The sequence below is a fragment of the Mycteria americana genome, chromosome 1 (assembly GCF_035582795.1).
Source record: "Mycteria americana isolate JAX WOST 10 ecotype Jacksonville Zoo and Gardens chromosome 1, USCA_MyAme_1.0, whole genome shotgun sequence".
NCBI classification, from domain to species: domain Eukaryota; kingdom Metazoa; phylum Chordata; class Aves; order Ciconiiformes; family Ciconiidae; genus Mycteria; species Mycteria americana.
The window spans coordinates 74,553,346-74,566,600 of NC_134365.1; the positions used below are offsets into that span (position 1 = coordinate 74,553,346).

Genomic DNA, 13,255 nt, shown 5'->3' on the forward strand with positions numbered 1-13,255 from the left:
GCAAAAAATGTCACATAAAACCAGAGAAATTTGTTGGTTTATTTGCTTAAAGAAACAGGTACGCAGCTTTGAGATGGTTACTGAAAAGAAGATAGCAAGTCAAGTTGAAGGCAGCTTTAAATGCTTGCCTGCTGTTGATGCTTTGGGATTTATAAAAATCCATAGGCCCCTTCGGTCTTTGGAGGTAGCTGAAAGAAGCAAGGAGAATGGGACGGGCTCCAAGCCACCTTCAGTTTTGAGGGATTGCATGGGAGTACAGGGCAGTCTGCTGGGCCCTAGGTGTAGCTTAGCTGGGGCTTGCCTTGTCTTCCCATCTGCCTCAGCATAGCTGCATATAGGGAAGGTTTTAGGCTATGCCTGTCCCCAGCCACGAGTTAGCTGCTTGGAAGTTGTTCTTCTCAGCAGCATAGGCAGGAGCTATGAAGATGGGCAAAGTTTGATTTCAAGACGCAGAACGCATGTGCCAAACTTGGCGATAGGGGCTGGTTGAGTCTGCAGCCACTTAAATAAGTTCTCCTCACCATCCGCAGCAGATTTGTAGCTGGTTTTCATCTGACGTAAGGTACAGGAGCTGCTGGCCAGCTGGCCTGTGCTGGCCTTTGGGTTGGGGGTGGAGCAGATGCCCAATGCCTACCTGTCCCTGCCTTCTTCTACAGAAAGCAGAAGAAAGCTGTTTTAGGTGCCTTTTTTGTATTACAATAGCAGTGGATGTATTTGGTCACTACAGTGTCCAAATACCGAGCTATTTTTTCTTGACACATCAGTTTTTGTCTTGCATTTCTTTGCACACCATTCTCCGATCAGTGAGAGGTGCGTGTCCTGTATTGAGAGGAGTAATGACGTTTCGTGGGCCTGGGGACCAGGGCTATGAAATTAGGCCCTGAAATTCATGAGTGTGTGCTAACTGTTGGATAAAATCTCGTATTTGTTCTTGAGTAATTAGAATACATTGGAAATGTGTGGCCAGTCTTTCCCCTGTTAGACTGAAGGCTACAAGCTTAACTAGCTTTAAACACGAAAGTTGAAATTCTTCTATATTCAGCTGACACAAGAAGTTGAAGCTTCATGTAAAACAGTATTGCAGGATGCTGGTGTGCAGCCTGAGTGGACTCCATTTGGATTTTAGGGAAGTGAGCCCTTTGCTTGCCTTGCCATAAAGAAATAACATGAATGAACTAACATGAATAACATGAAAGTGACACTAGACAGTCACTTTCCCAAAAGGTGCTGCAGAGTGTTTCCCAGTGAAGATTTTTACAATGGAGTCAAGCACTATAAAGTCTTTGACTCTACTCTACTATATGCAATGAATTATTGTTTCGTATCACAGAATAATAACAACTTCAGGTTCAGAATTCTTTATAAAGCAGGAGGATTTTTCCAAGAGGGTGGTGTCTCTTTGAGACGAGGAGATGAAGAACTGCTCCATAGAACTTGTAATAGGAATAATGGAAAAGGACAAGCTTGTTCTCCCATTTCTTCTTACTGGGATGTGCTCACAGGCTGCCATCTTTTACAGACTAGTAAGCGGGCTAAAGTTTTGAAGCTGGGCATTTAAAGCTTAGATCTTACTTTTGCACTGAAGAGTGGAAGTAGCTACGATAACTGGTAGTGCACATAATATCATTTGTCACTGAGCTTCTAATAGTAACAGATTTCAAAATTACACTTACATTTTGGAGCTGGTGGAACGTTTGAGGGATTTATGTCTAACAGAATTTGCATTCCATGTAATTTGGATTTAATGACTCTGCGTAACACAGGCAAAAGGGTTTCTGAGTATGTGACTCTCCTTTTCCATGGCATAGTAGGTATTTCATCTTAATTTTGGTTGCATGCTACGAAATCAATATGTAAAGCAAAAGTGAACAGATACTTAAAAGGAAAGCAACAGAGAAGTTGAATAGTCATTTACTGGGTTAGTATTTAAAGCTGGCATATATTTCTGAGTGGGAAAGGGCTTCAGAATGGGGCAATTCACAAACCACTTCTTCCCCTTCAACAGCTAATTCAGAGACAGCAGGTGTGTAAGCAGCCCCTTGGAAAGAGGACCAAGTGTAGTTTGTGACAGAATTGAGTGGAGATGATCCCAAGCTGAAAGTCAAAACAGGATCTTCTTTTAAGTTCACCAAGTGACCTGCAATTTTATTCCAGCGCCTAACACAGGTAAGAGGCTTCTCCAGAATCTGCATTTCCCAAGGTGTTTTAATATGTGAATCCTAACCCTATTCATCGGTGCCTTCAGGTTTTGAAACTACTGATGCACTGCCAGGTACCAGTACCAGGTTTTGGTAGTTTTATTGGGCTTTAAGGTATCTCTTTTGGCAAAATCAAGTCAGAGCCATGGTGCATTTGTCAGCAATCCTACAGTAATGAATACATACGCAGAATATATCTGGGACCAGAATTTGAGAGTAGAAGAGGACTGCTTCTTAAATCTTTGTATCTAATTTCCATGTAAATCAGGAGAAATTTGTCTGAGTTAAGCAAGAGATCGACATCAAGGTGGGAAGTGTTGTTGCCTCTTGGACCCTTGCTGGAGCTGATTCCTGGAGAAAGTAAATTTGGTCCTGAACTGTGTTGCTGTTACAGAACATATACAAAAAAAACCCCTGAGAAATTCCAGCGTGCCTTTTGAAATGTTGTGTATAAACACTAGGGATCTGGCCGAGAGAGAGATCACCTGCACCATCCAGGCTGGGCCAGCTGCAGACAGCTGTGTGGCAAACTGACATTACTGGGCTGATGGGCAGAGCCCTTCAGGAAGGCCGTGAGGGTGGGAACGAACTCCGTGTTGCAGATCCCCACCCTGAAGCTTCTTTCTTGCTCCTTTTCAGTTTCTATAGGCTTTTATACTTGCTCTTGGGCATGAGGTGCCAGGTTCCTAGGCAGACCTGGGCTTTCCTTTTTTCTTTATATAGGATGAACTGTGCAATCCATATAAAACGCCCTGCCATGCGAGTTACTTGAGAAGCCATGTTTGGTGGCAGTGGAGGGCACGCTCTGTGTCTGGAGGGACAATGTATTTTAGCTCATGAAAACTGAGGGCTGTTTTGCTCCATCATCATTTTATTGGGGGTGAACAGCAAGAAAATATGTGATTCTATCCTCTGTGGCTTAATTTCAGTTAGAGATAGGACTTCAGGGCCGTAATACCCTTCTTCCTCAGCTAACGTACCCACAGGACCTCTGTATTAAGATATAGGCAGTGCCTTGAATGTGTGCGGCGCATCCTATTGTGCCCCCCTGGCCCTCCCCAAGTGCTGTTTGTTGTGACTGTATCACGCCGAAGCGCAGCAGTATGTGGCTTCTGCTGTCAGAGACGACCCCCCTCAAAATGAGGAGCTGCCTCTGCAGATGCATGGGCAGTGAGAGCTAGGGTGCTTCCACGGGGCAGCAGCCACAAAAGCTGCTTTCTGACAGATAGCGTCCTTATTCCTTGATCATTAGCCCTAATGAAGGGGTTTTGTCATATTTAAAACAAGAAAGGAAAAAGAAAAAAGAAATGAGAAAGAAAAGAAAAAGAGAAAAGAAACAGCCAAGAAGGAGAAAAGATGGGGAATAGTTGGGATTATCTCTGTGCCGTCTCTCAGGTCCAGTGACAACACGACTACAATGGGTAGCTTTCAGGACTGCATATGGTCTTCCTTCCGAGGGAGTTGATTAAGCGACTCCGGATGAAATTGAAATCCTGTGATTTGACCTTTGTCTGGCCTGGGAGGGCTGCAATTCGCATAACAATTTCCTTTTGTTCTTTGTTTGGAGTTATTAATCCAACATGAGCCTCGAATTAATCAGGGGTAGTGCGTTGTTACATTTTTAATTCACAGCTCCACTGCTTGTGTCTTTTTTAATTAAGGCCGAATGATAGCAGGCCTTAGCCCCTGATTGCAACACTTACTAACCACACATTGAGGGATGAAGAGGCTAAATAGGCAGAATGAGATTACTTCAAGGTTTCACTTAATTGTTTTCTTCCTTTAAGTAAAGAGCACTGAATGAACATTGTTAATGCCAGGCTGGGAGTGTTTCTTTTATATGGGTGTTATGTGCCTGCGTGTATGTGTGCGTGCTGGGGTGGGGGAGGTTATGACGGGTGCACCGAGGACTCAGAGCTCTAATGGTTCAAGAGTTTGTAAAATTGAAGCCTTTGGTTATTGATCTAAACCATTCCTCCCACCTCCCCTGGGGGGCAGGGGCAAGGGTAGAGGAAGGAGGAAAAGAGTTGAAGAAGATTAAACTTAAGTTAGCTGCATGGATTTTCTTGTATCCTGCGTGAACCCATTTGTTTATGTAGTTTTTCTTGCTGTTTGCTAGTGATTCAAAGGTAGAAAATGCAGGAAGATTGAAGGCTATCAGAAATGCTAAAGAAATGTGTTGAGAGACACAGCTCTCCAAAGCCTGGAAGTGGTAATAATGATAATAAAATAAAGGCGAGCCAGTTGTGTCACACACCACATTTAGCTCATACTGAGGGATGTTTGAGTCATGTTTCAAAAGCTGTTTGTAAATTTGTATTGTCAGAGCAGTTCAGGGCCAGAAAGGCACAGGTGCTATTCCAGGGGAACGGTGGAGACGATCTCAGTTAGATTCATGCTGGATAACTCAGCCTGTGCCAGCCACTCGGGCTGCTGGAAAAGCAAATGCACTGAGCGCCCAGCCTTGCAACATTTATTTGCACAAATAGTTCTGTTAGCTTAAAAAAAAACAAATAAGGATGACCAGATTCATATTGCAGGATCAGGCCCAGTGTTTTGGCCTCTTATGATTGCAGTACATTGGATATGATTGTTATGGAGAAAGGTTGGTAGTTAAGGTCCCAAACCTTCAGTTGCTGAATATACAGAAATCCCATTGAATTCAATTTGTGTTGTGCACCTGCAATATCAGATAGAGCTCCGTAATTGTGGGAAACTAGTTCTTCCTGAGTTATTTCATCCATCCAAGGAGCTAGATGGATGGAGGAAGCGCTTGCTTGGAAGAGTTAATGTTTCTGTGTAAAACGGCAAGCCAGTGTTAATCATACCAGGCCGCACAGATACAGAGCTGCCATTCTAACTCTGGCACGGGATATACAGGGCAGCAACGCTGTTCCTGCTTTTCTGAATTCTCAGTGCATGGTGACTGTTCCATGCAGGATTATCTACGAATGCAATGACAAAACCTCTAGATAGATTAAGCAAAAGTAGGGTATAAGCTCCAAAGGAGAAAAATGCTCCAGGTAAAAGCTTATTTCTGTGTTTAGAAATCTAAATAGTAAACTGAGTCTGCTTTTTTAGGTGAGCCTGAAAAGAACAGGCTATATATTCAGTCTTCCATAGAAATGTATGTAGTACCTGGAAACAAAAACTAACACACAAATCTTACACACAAATCAAACTAACACACAAGGTCTGGCCTTCAGTTGCTGCAAAGAAGCACCAGTGACTCCATTTCTTTCCATGCTCAGTCATGTCAACACAGGATTTACACTGAACTGGGTTCACAGGTTCAACGCCATTTTCTTGGCTTTCCTGCTCTTTTCTTACGTGCTGCCTGATCCTGCGGTCAGGATACTTCTGGTAGATTGCCAGCTCCCGTGCAGGGAGAAGTCAATGGGATAAGAAGATGCTCAGCATTTGTTGGAGTAGGGCTGCCTTACTGGCAGTTCAAGTACCTTACACATAATTTTGTTTTTCAGAACCAGTTTTGATGCTCTTGCACTGAATAACACTTTATTCTGCAGGTACTGCTATTGAATCAGACTTTACATGGAGAGAATAGTATTAAGTATGAGTAAGCACATCAGAATCTGACCGTCAATCAATCATTTATTGTTGTTTATTTCCATTTAAAGTCTGAATGCTTCCCATTTGTCCACCTTGTTCTCTTTTTCCTAGAAGTCTCTGCAGACCAGGGTATGTTTGTTTATAGCAGACACAATTCCAGAATTGAAGCTTACTTTCAATGCCGTTCTGTGTCTTAAATTTGCGTGCTGCTTTTTTTAATTATTGTTTGAAGGTTCACTGTCGTTGGTTTAAAGGTGTCACATTACACTTCCAAAGGGGCTTGGGATGAATGGGTACCCCTGTGTGTTTCTTGTGTGAGTGTTTTGAATAACATCTTAAAACCCAAAGTCCAGTCTGTTCTGTCTCCTGTTTAAAATCTCATGGCAGTGGTCATTAGAATGGGTATATTTGGGGTACTTCTAAAATCTGCTTCTTTTCCTTATTCTTGTATAGCATAATGTTCATCATTAATGTATTCAGCAGCTCTCCTCAGCAAACTTATAATACCATTTAAGTGCTTTGAGATCCTTAAAGATGAAAGAAGTTGTATAAACAGATGGCAGCAGTATTATAATGCTGCTTTGGATGGCTAACCCTCATTGTAAACTGTCTTGCAGGACCTTGCTATACAGCTACAGCCAGGTACCCTGTCGGTGGTTTTCAGCAGTTGTTTGCTCTTTCTATAATATGACATTTCTGATTCCTTTCAATTACTCTGTGAAGGAAGTTAGGCTTCTTGCCATACTCAGGAACCAAAAGACCAGGTCAGGGTGCATGATAATGCTTTCCTGTCCTTGCCCAAAGTGGCTGTAGTTGCATTTATTTAAGGGACAATCCATTGATCAGTAGTTCTTGAATATTTGCAGCTGCCACAGTCAACGGTGATGAGTCCACAAATAAATAAGGAATGACTTTTCTTGTTGCTGCTGCTGTTATTCCTGATGGTTTTAGACAATCTGTTGCTATTTATGAAACATTTCTGTTGAGATCAAAACTGCCCTGGACTCTCCTCTCCTCTCCTCTCCTCTCCTCTCCTCTCCTCTCCTCTCCTCTCCTCTCCTCTCCTCTCCTCTCCTCTCCTCTCCTCTCCTCTCCTCTCCTCTCCTCTCCTCTCCTCTCCTCTCCTCTCCTCTCCTCTCCTCTCCTCTCCTCTCCTCTCCTCTCCTCTCCTCTCCTCTCCTCTCCATCCAGCTCCAGCGGGCACGGGGATGTGCTCCTCACGTCTGCAATGACAAGCCACCCTCGTGCAGCAAAATGCCAAATTTCAGCGGCAAGGCATCGGCTCTGTCACTCCTCCACCGGGCGTGGAGGTGCTGACACTCCTTCTCCTTGAAATCGGTGGCAGGTCAGCCCCGGCCCGTTACATTTCTCTGCTCTCCCATTTCGGACATAAGGTAGAGATTACGATTAATGGTCCTTTGAGTTGCTCGGCGCTCCTCCCTCTGCGCTGTCTCCCCACGATCGCCCTTCCCGCGCCCTCCCTCTCCCCCCGTCAATGGGAGCCTTTGATGTCGCACAAGAGAAGACTGTTGGCTAACAGTCTGGAGGCTGCTTCGTTTGAGCTAACCACCACATGAAAACAAATGTGATCCATCATATTTCATTAACTAGCTGCCCCCTGTTCGGGTGCCCTTTTTGATGTCAGAGCGCATCCTGACAGAAATCAGAAAGATATGTGTGATTAAGACCAGTAATAATAGTTAGTGCATTGTATTGTAAATTACCTTTCTGGGCCCCGGTACTTTATCAGCCCCACTGGCCTTGGCTTGGGTACATTTTTGACTACTCTGTATATACAGTGTATTAGCGCAATGGAGATCATTATGTGGCCTGTATTTGAGTCATTTTTATTTAAGATGCCAAACAATAAGCTGTTGATTGGGGGAACAAGAGGCGAACAATAATGTTCTGTGTCACATAATACACCACCATTTTCCAGCTTTGCTTTAGAAGGGCCCTCTTTATTGTTTTTGTATAAAAATGGTTCTTAGGAGGAGGAATATTTTGCTGAGGTATGTCATTATTTTGCAAATTTCTATTATCTCATCATGTTGTCTTCATTGTAAATTGCAGCTAATTAGGAACCTAGTTAGAGCCCCAGCTTTGAGGCTGGCTTTTTTGTGAAAAGAGCCCACCGATTACCGCACTACAAGAGAGGAAGGGAGAGAAAAAGGAGATTAATCTGGTTACCTAGGCGACACTCGCTTCCATCTGCGAGGAACAATACATTTTTGTTTCCTTGGCTCAGTTCAGATCTGTTTTGTTTAGGGGGGAAAAAAGAGAGAGAGAGAGAGGGAGAGGGGGAGAGAGAGAGAAGGGGAGAGAGGGAGAGGGAGAGGAGGCAGCCCCACAACAATGCTGGACTCTGTCTGGCCCCGGCTTACCCGCTTCCATCCCTCTGCAAGTTCGGGGTCTCGGGGGAGTGGGAAGATGAAAGAGATAAGCTCCAAAGTTGTCAAAGGTCATAACCTTGCCACACAAAGCCAGCAGTTTTACTTCTAAATCCCCTTCTCCCGAAAAGCACTTAATGAAATAATATACTGTGCTTCTCAACACCCCGTAGTCTTTCTTAAGCAGCGAGGGCCCCGAGATGGTGAATTTAAGGAGTCGGTTAAAACTTCTGACTAAACAGTCGCCGACTAGGAGCGTCTACAGTAGATGTGATGGGGTTTTTCTGAGCGAGAGAGACAACTTTTCTTCCAGCGTCTCTTGTTAGCAGTATTGTGGCTTCCCTGACACATGTTTTGTAGCTGCCTTCACACAAAAGGCAGAGATCTGTGAAGGCAGGGCAGTCTGATTTTCTTTTTTTTTTAATTTCTTTTTGGTTACCTTCACAAGGTCATGGTTTAACAGACGACAGCGACCTGTATCTTTCCTGTTGTGCATCAAACTATTAAACCCTTGCACGGCTTTTGCATAGGGTAGACAATGCAGCCGCGTTATTGCCTTCTTATTTTGGAGCAGCTTGCCAGAAAAAGGACGGAGGTAATAACCAGAGCTGATAGAGCCTGGCTAAAAGCTCAGAAATGCTCACGAGCTCTTGAACTGAATTGGCTAAACCCACAGCCTTTTGATAAGCATAATGCTTTCTCCAGGTGTTATGTCATCATGTATAATGTTTTGCTATCTGGTAGTGTTATGGATGATGACATAAAGTCACAAAAATATCAAAGTTACCAATTTTAGCTTATCTGAGCTTTCCAAACCTGGACTGTGCTGATAAAATCAGAACAAGTATCAGGTTAACAACCCTAAACCTCCTATTCTGCATTGCTCTGAAGTACTGTTATATTTTTCTTCCTCTAAAGAAGCTTCTAAGAGCTGCTTCAGTGATGGTGCGTTGCTCCCTCCGACTGGAAATGACAGTCATCATGTTAAAAAATCACAAATATTCAGGAGGAAAGAATGAATGAAGGTCCTGAAGGTCCTTTTTCCTGTGGGGAGCGTGAGGCGTCTTGGAATTGAAGTCATTTGAATTTCCAGTTCTGCCACGTGCTTTCTGTGGAATCTTGGCCAATTCATTTGGCCTATTTCTGCCTCAGACCTTGACCTATAAAGTAGGCAAAGCTATATTTCTCTACCATGGAGGATAACTTGAGTCCTAATTAATTGAAGACTTACGAAGAGTTTGAGATGCTTGGATGCAGGGCTCTGTATAAATGCAGAACATTTAATCCTTACCTATTCTGTTTCAATAAATGCCTTGTTGGGTACACCTGAACCGGTTCTTCTGAGAACTCTCCAGTGAAAATTAAATCAATCATACTTGACTTTGTTAATTGAGGAGACTTGCTGAGATGTTTTGCAGACGTTTGGATGGAGCAGTTGTCACCTCACAGACAATTAGCCCAGTGTTAGCCGTCGTTTTACAAGCTCTGAGGAGAATGTCCTCAGTAATTCTGCAATGTGTTAAGATGAGGCGGGGGAGGAAAGATGGTTGTATGTTATCTCTGTGCAAAACAGAGAAGGGACAGTACTCTTCAGGACACAGTTGGTACTGTTTGAGGGAAAGGTTTGGGGAGTGAAGTAGCAAGTAGAGACTGTTAACAGTATAAAGAAAGGAAGAGGAATATTTTACAAGTTTGTTTAAATAGCATTTTTGTATTTTAGTAGCAATGCTCATTCTGAAGGAATCATTAAGAACGCTCCAAAATTGTAGGGGGGGTGGAAATCTTCACCCATTATTAGGGAGAAACAGCATGACTCCACATAACAAGTTAGGGAAAGATGTTACTTTGAACTACATTATAATTTGGAGACACTCTAGGGTTAGCCTTCCTATTCTTAGAGATGGGTGGGGAGGGGGCCTTTAATAACTTTGGTTGGCCTACACTGTTTTTACATCTTGCGGAAAAGGTTGACAGTGATGGAGTGCGGACAGAGCCCATTACTTCTTAAACAGACATCATAACGTGGAAAAACAAAGTCATATGACTCCTACTGGGATGTGCTGCGTATGCGTTTAGTCACCAGAGAGCATTATCTCTGGCTAGGAATTATCAAGGAAAGAGAAAAATAAAGAAAATGCAATGTCAGTTTAAGTGACTGCTAGGGAGAAATGAGTACATCTCAGTCTGATACGGTTTCACTTGTGTTCAGAAGATCGGGAATCAAGAATCAAAAAAGAAGCTTTTTAGAAAAAATTTCCAGGGTGGCCCAGGCATGTAGAGCTTTGCTGAGTCCTGAAGCTACAGAGATGGAAGGATCCTCTGGAGAATTGTTAAAGTTTCAGGAAAGATCAATGTCTGCCTCAGCCCCAGTATAAAAGCTGGAGCATTTATTGGCAATTCTGTGCCCCTGTCATCATAACAAGGCATTCTGTTTCTATGTATGAACTTCTAAGTAGGTGCTTAGATCTGTTTCATTTTCTTGAAATGGAGGAGATCTGTTATTCCAAGGAAGGGAACTGCGAAAGACCCCGTTTCCTTTCATGTCCTGGCACTGTTGCCAAGGTCTGCAATACTATATACTTGTCTAGATAGACCCGGTTTACAGTTGAGACTTCTTAATGTCCCAACCAGCTGGTGTTTTTGAGATGGTGCAGGTGAGATACTCTGCACTGCAGCCTGCAATCTCACAAGCTGTGGCACCACTGGACTGCTGCCCACCTAACACCAGCCTGGAGCATGGGATGGGGACAGATTTCCAGAGAGGAGTGCCAGGACCTTACTCCTGGAGACTCTGATGCTTTCCTGGAAGGTCTTTCTGTCTTTATTGCTAATTGGTGTAAAGTCTGCTTGGGTCCATCAAATCTGACAAAATAAAACCTAGAGGGGAATATTGCTGCAGCCTCACATCACAACTTTCGTGTTGCATTTTGGAGCAAGTGTCATCTTGAGCTGTTAGTCTGAAAGTTCCTCAAAGGGTTTCTGTTCAGGCTAGTCCCTTATCACAGCCAGTTTAAGAAAGTTAGCTCTTAAATTCCATTTGTTTTGAAACTCTTTTTTCTGTGTTGTGTAATGGTTTCCCTGCATTTCCAGTCTGTTACTGTCAGTTCTTTTTGGGAATGTCAGGTTGCATAAAAGTTGATATAAACATTCAGCAGAGCTCGAAGCAGTCCCTGAATGAATTCTGCCTTGGCAAACCTACTCCTTTACCAAAACAATTTCTGAATAATCATTGCAAGAACCAAGATCTGTGTTATTTCTGTGTTATTCTATAGTAAAGAATTGGTAATTATTTCTCATATAGGAGTTTGAGGAGGTGTGAAGAACTCAGAGGGACAAGACACAATAGTTCACGTCTCTTGGTCTAGCACTTCTTTAGACAATTTTACCTTCTCTTTCAACTTAATGAGAAATTTCCCTGAGAGAATGGGATGTGTTGCAAATGTGCGACCAGTCTGCCACATAAGTGACCGCACAACTAGCCACTAGCAGTGGACAGTTTGGCTGTTTAAACCATAGGAAGAGTCAGAATTTAGGTTGGAAAGAGCCCCTGAAAGTCATCTGGGCCAACTCAGAAATTAGTTCAGGTTGTTCAGGGTCTTATTAAGTTTCTGGGCACTTTGTCCAATGCTGTACCACCCTCACTGTCAATAATTTTTTTCTGTATATCTAATTGTTATTTCCCTTGTTATTATTGTTCTACTTAACAATATAGGCTGGATCTAAAAACATTTTAGTCATGTTTCAGGATAATGTTGTATCTTGTATCTGTTTGGTAGAGGGAATTCACATGGTACAGGATTGAATGTTAGTGCAGTTATTGGCAAACATGGAATATGCACACCGTGGCTGGGTTCCTTGAGATGACAGAATTATTGGTGCATGTTGGCTATCGGAGAACTTGGTGCTAATGAGTAACCATCTCTCTGCCTCTCGCGCGCTCGCTCTCTCTCTCACACTAATACAGCGCTCTCTTTTCTGACAGAAGAGAAGAAAGGAGGGGAGGAAAAGAGAGTGAGAAAATCCTTCCTCTGTTACTTAGGTAGCAAATACAGTAGAAGAGACCAGTGTGCTGTATACACATGAGCTGTAGATAGTCATTTGGTTTATCCCCTTCTAGGCCACACCACATCAGTGGCTCAACTGCGGGCAATTGAAAAGGAGTTAAAGGAAACAGTCACTGATCACTTTTACTTCTTCCTTAGTTTATTTTTATCCATGGTTACCCAGTGCCAAAATGCGAGGACTTCTTCTTTTGTGTGTCATTTTTATTTTCTCTGTGAACAGGGAGCTATGTTTAGATTCTCGTGACTGAATAAATTTCCTACAGATGAGAGCTTTCTTTAAGACAGGCCCTATCATGTGCGCACTCTGTGAGACTGTTTCTCCGTTCTACTTCAACCTCTTTCTGCTCCTTCAAAAGTGAAAGAGACCAGTAGAAACAGATTTTGAGGAAATATCCCTGGTAGAAAGGGTTTCCCAGGTTAATATGGAACCAGCAGAATAACTGTGCCTTCCTCTGCAAATGAAATTGTTCTCTATTAGCTCTTGAGAGAAGCTGACAGATACACCCTCTATTTCTTCACGAAACATATGTTAGAGATCTTTGAAGAGGACTTCAGTACAGTGCACAGAGATTTTATTGGCTGCTTCGTTAATGTGCTTTGGTTCAACAGTCCGTAGAATAAAATAGAAGTGTTGCCAGCAAAGACTGTTGAAAAATCATCAATTAAGTCCCAAAATGTAAACTTGGCATAATAGTCCTGGTATTATAAACTAATATATCCTGCATCCCTTTTTCTTTGCCTTTTTGTTTCTGAACTTCTTCACTGCATTCAGCTGATGCATTCTGGGCATTAACACTAAATCTCAAATTTTAGAAAGTGAAGCCTATCGTGATCTGATGTGATCACTTGATGCAAGGAGTTGCAGCTTTGAGAGAAGGACAGACACTGGAAGATTTGTGAATAACAAAGGGTGAATCTCAGAAGACTCAGAAAGTCAGTTCAGTTTGGATCAATTCCTGAACTCTTGAGTGCCTGTCTGTACAATTCAGGCAGTTAAAGGGGTTTTGAGCTTGCTAGGATTTTGTCTCCTGCT

General features: G+C 42.9%; 1 protein-coding gene across 27 annotated transcripts in view; it reads left to right on the forward strand.

Moving 5' to 3' along the window:
- The window catches only part of SOX5 (SRY-box transcription factor 5), a 723,931-nt gene that overhangs the window by 378,829 nt on the left and 331,847 nt on the right, over positions 1–13,255 (forward strand). For 7 of the 27 annotated variants that reach the window (XM_075506208.1, XM_075506178.1, XM_075506101.1 and 4 more), the window contains one exon: positions 2,006–2,166. The exons of the other annotated variants lie outside the window; for them this stretch is intronic. The gene's annotated coding sequence lies outside the window, so the exon portion shown is untranslated. The remainder of the gene's footprint in view (positions 1–2,005; positions 2,167–13,255) is intronic. 27 annotated transcript variants of the gene reach the window in all.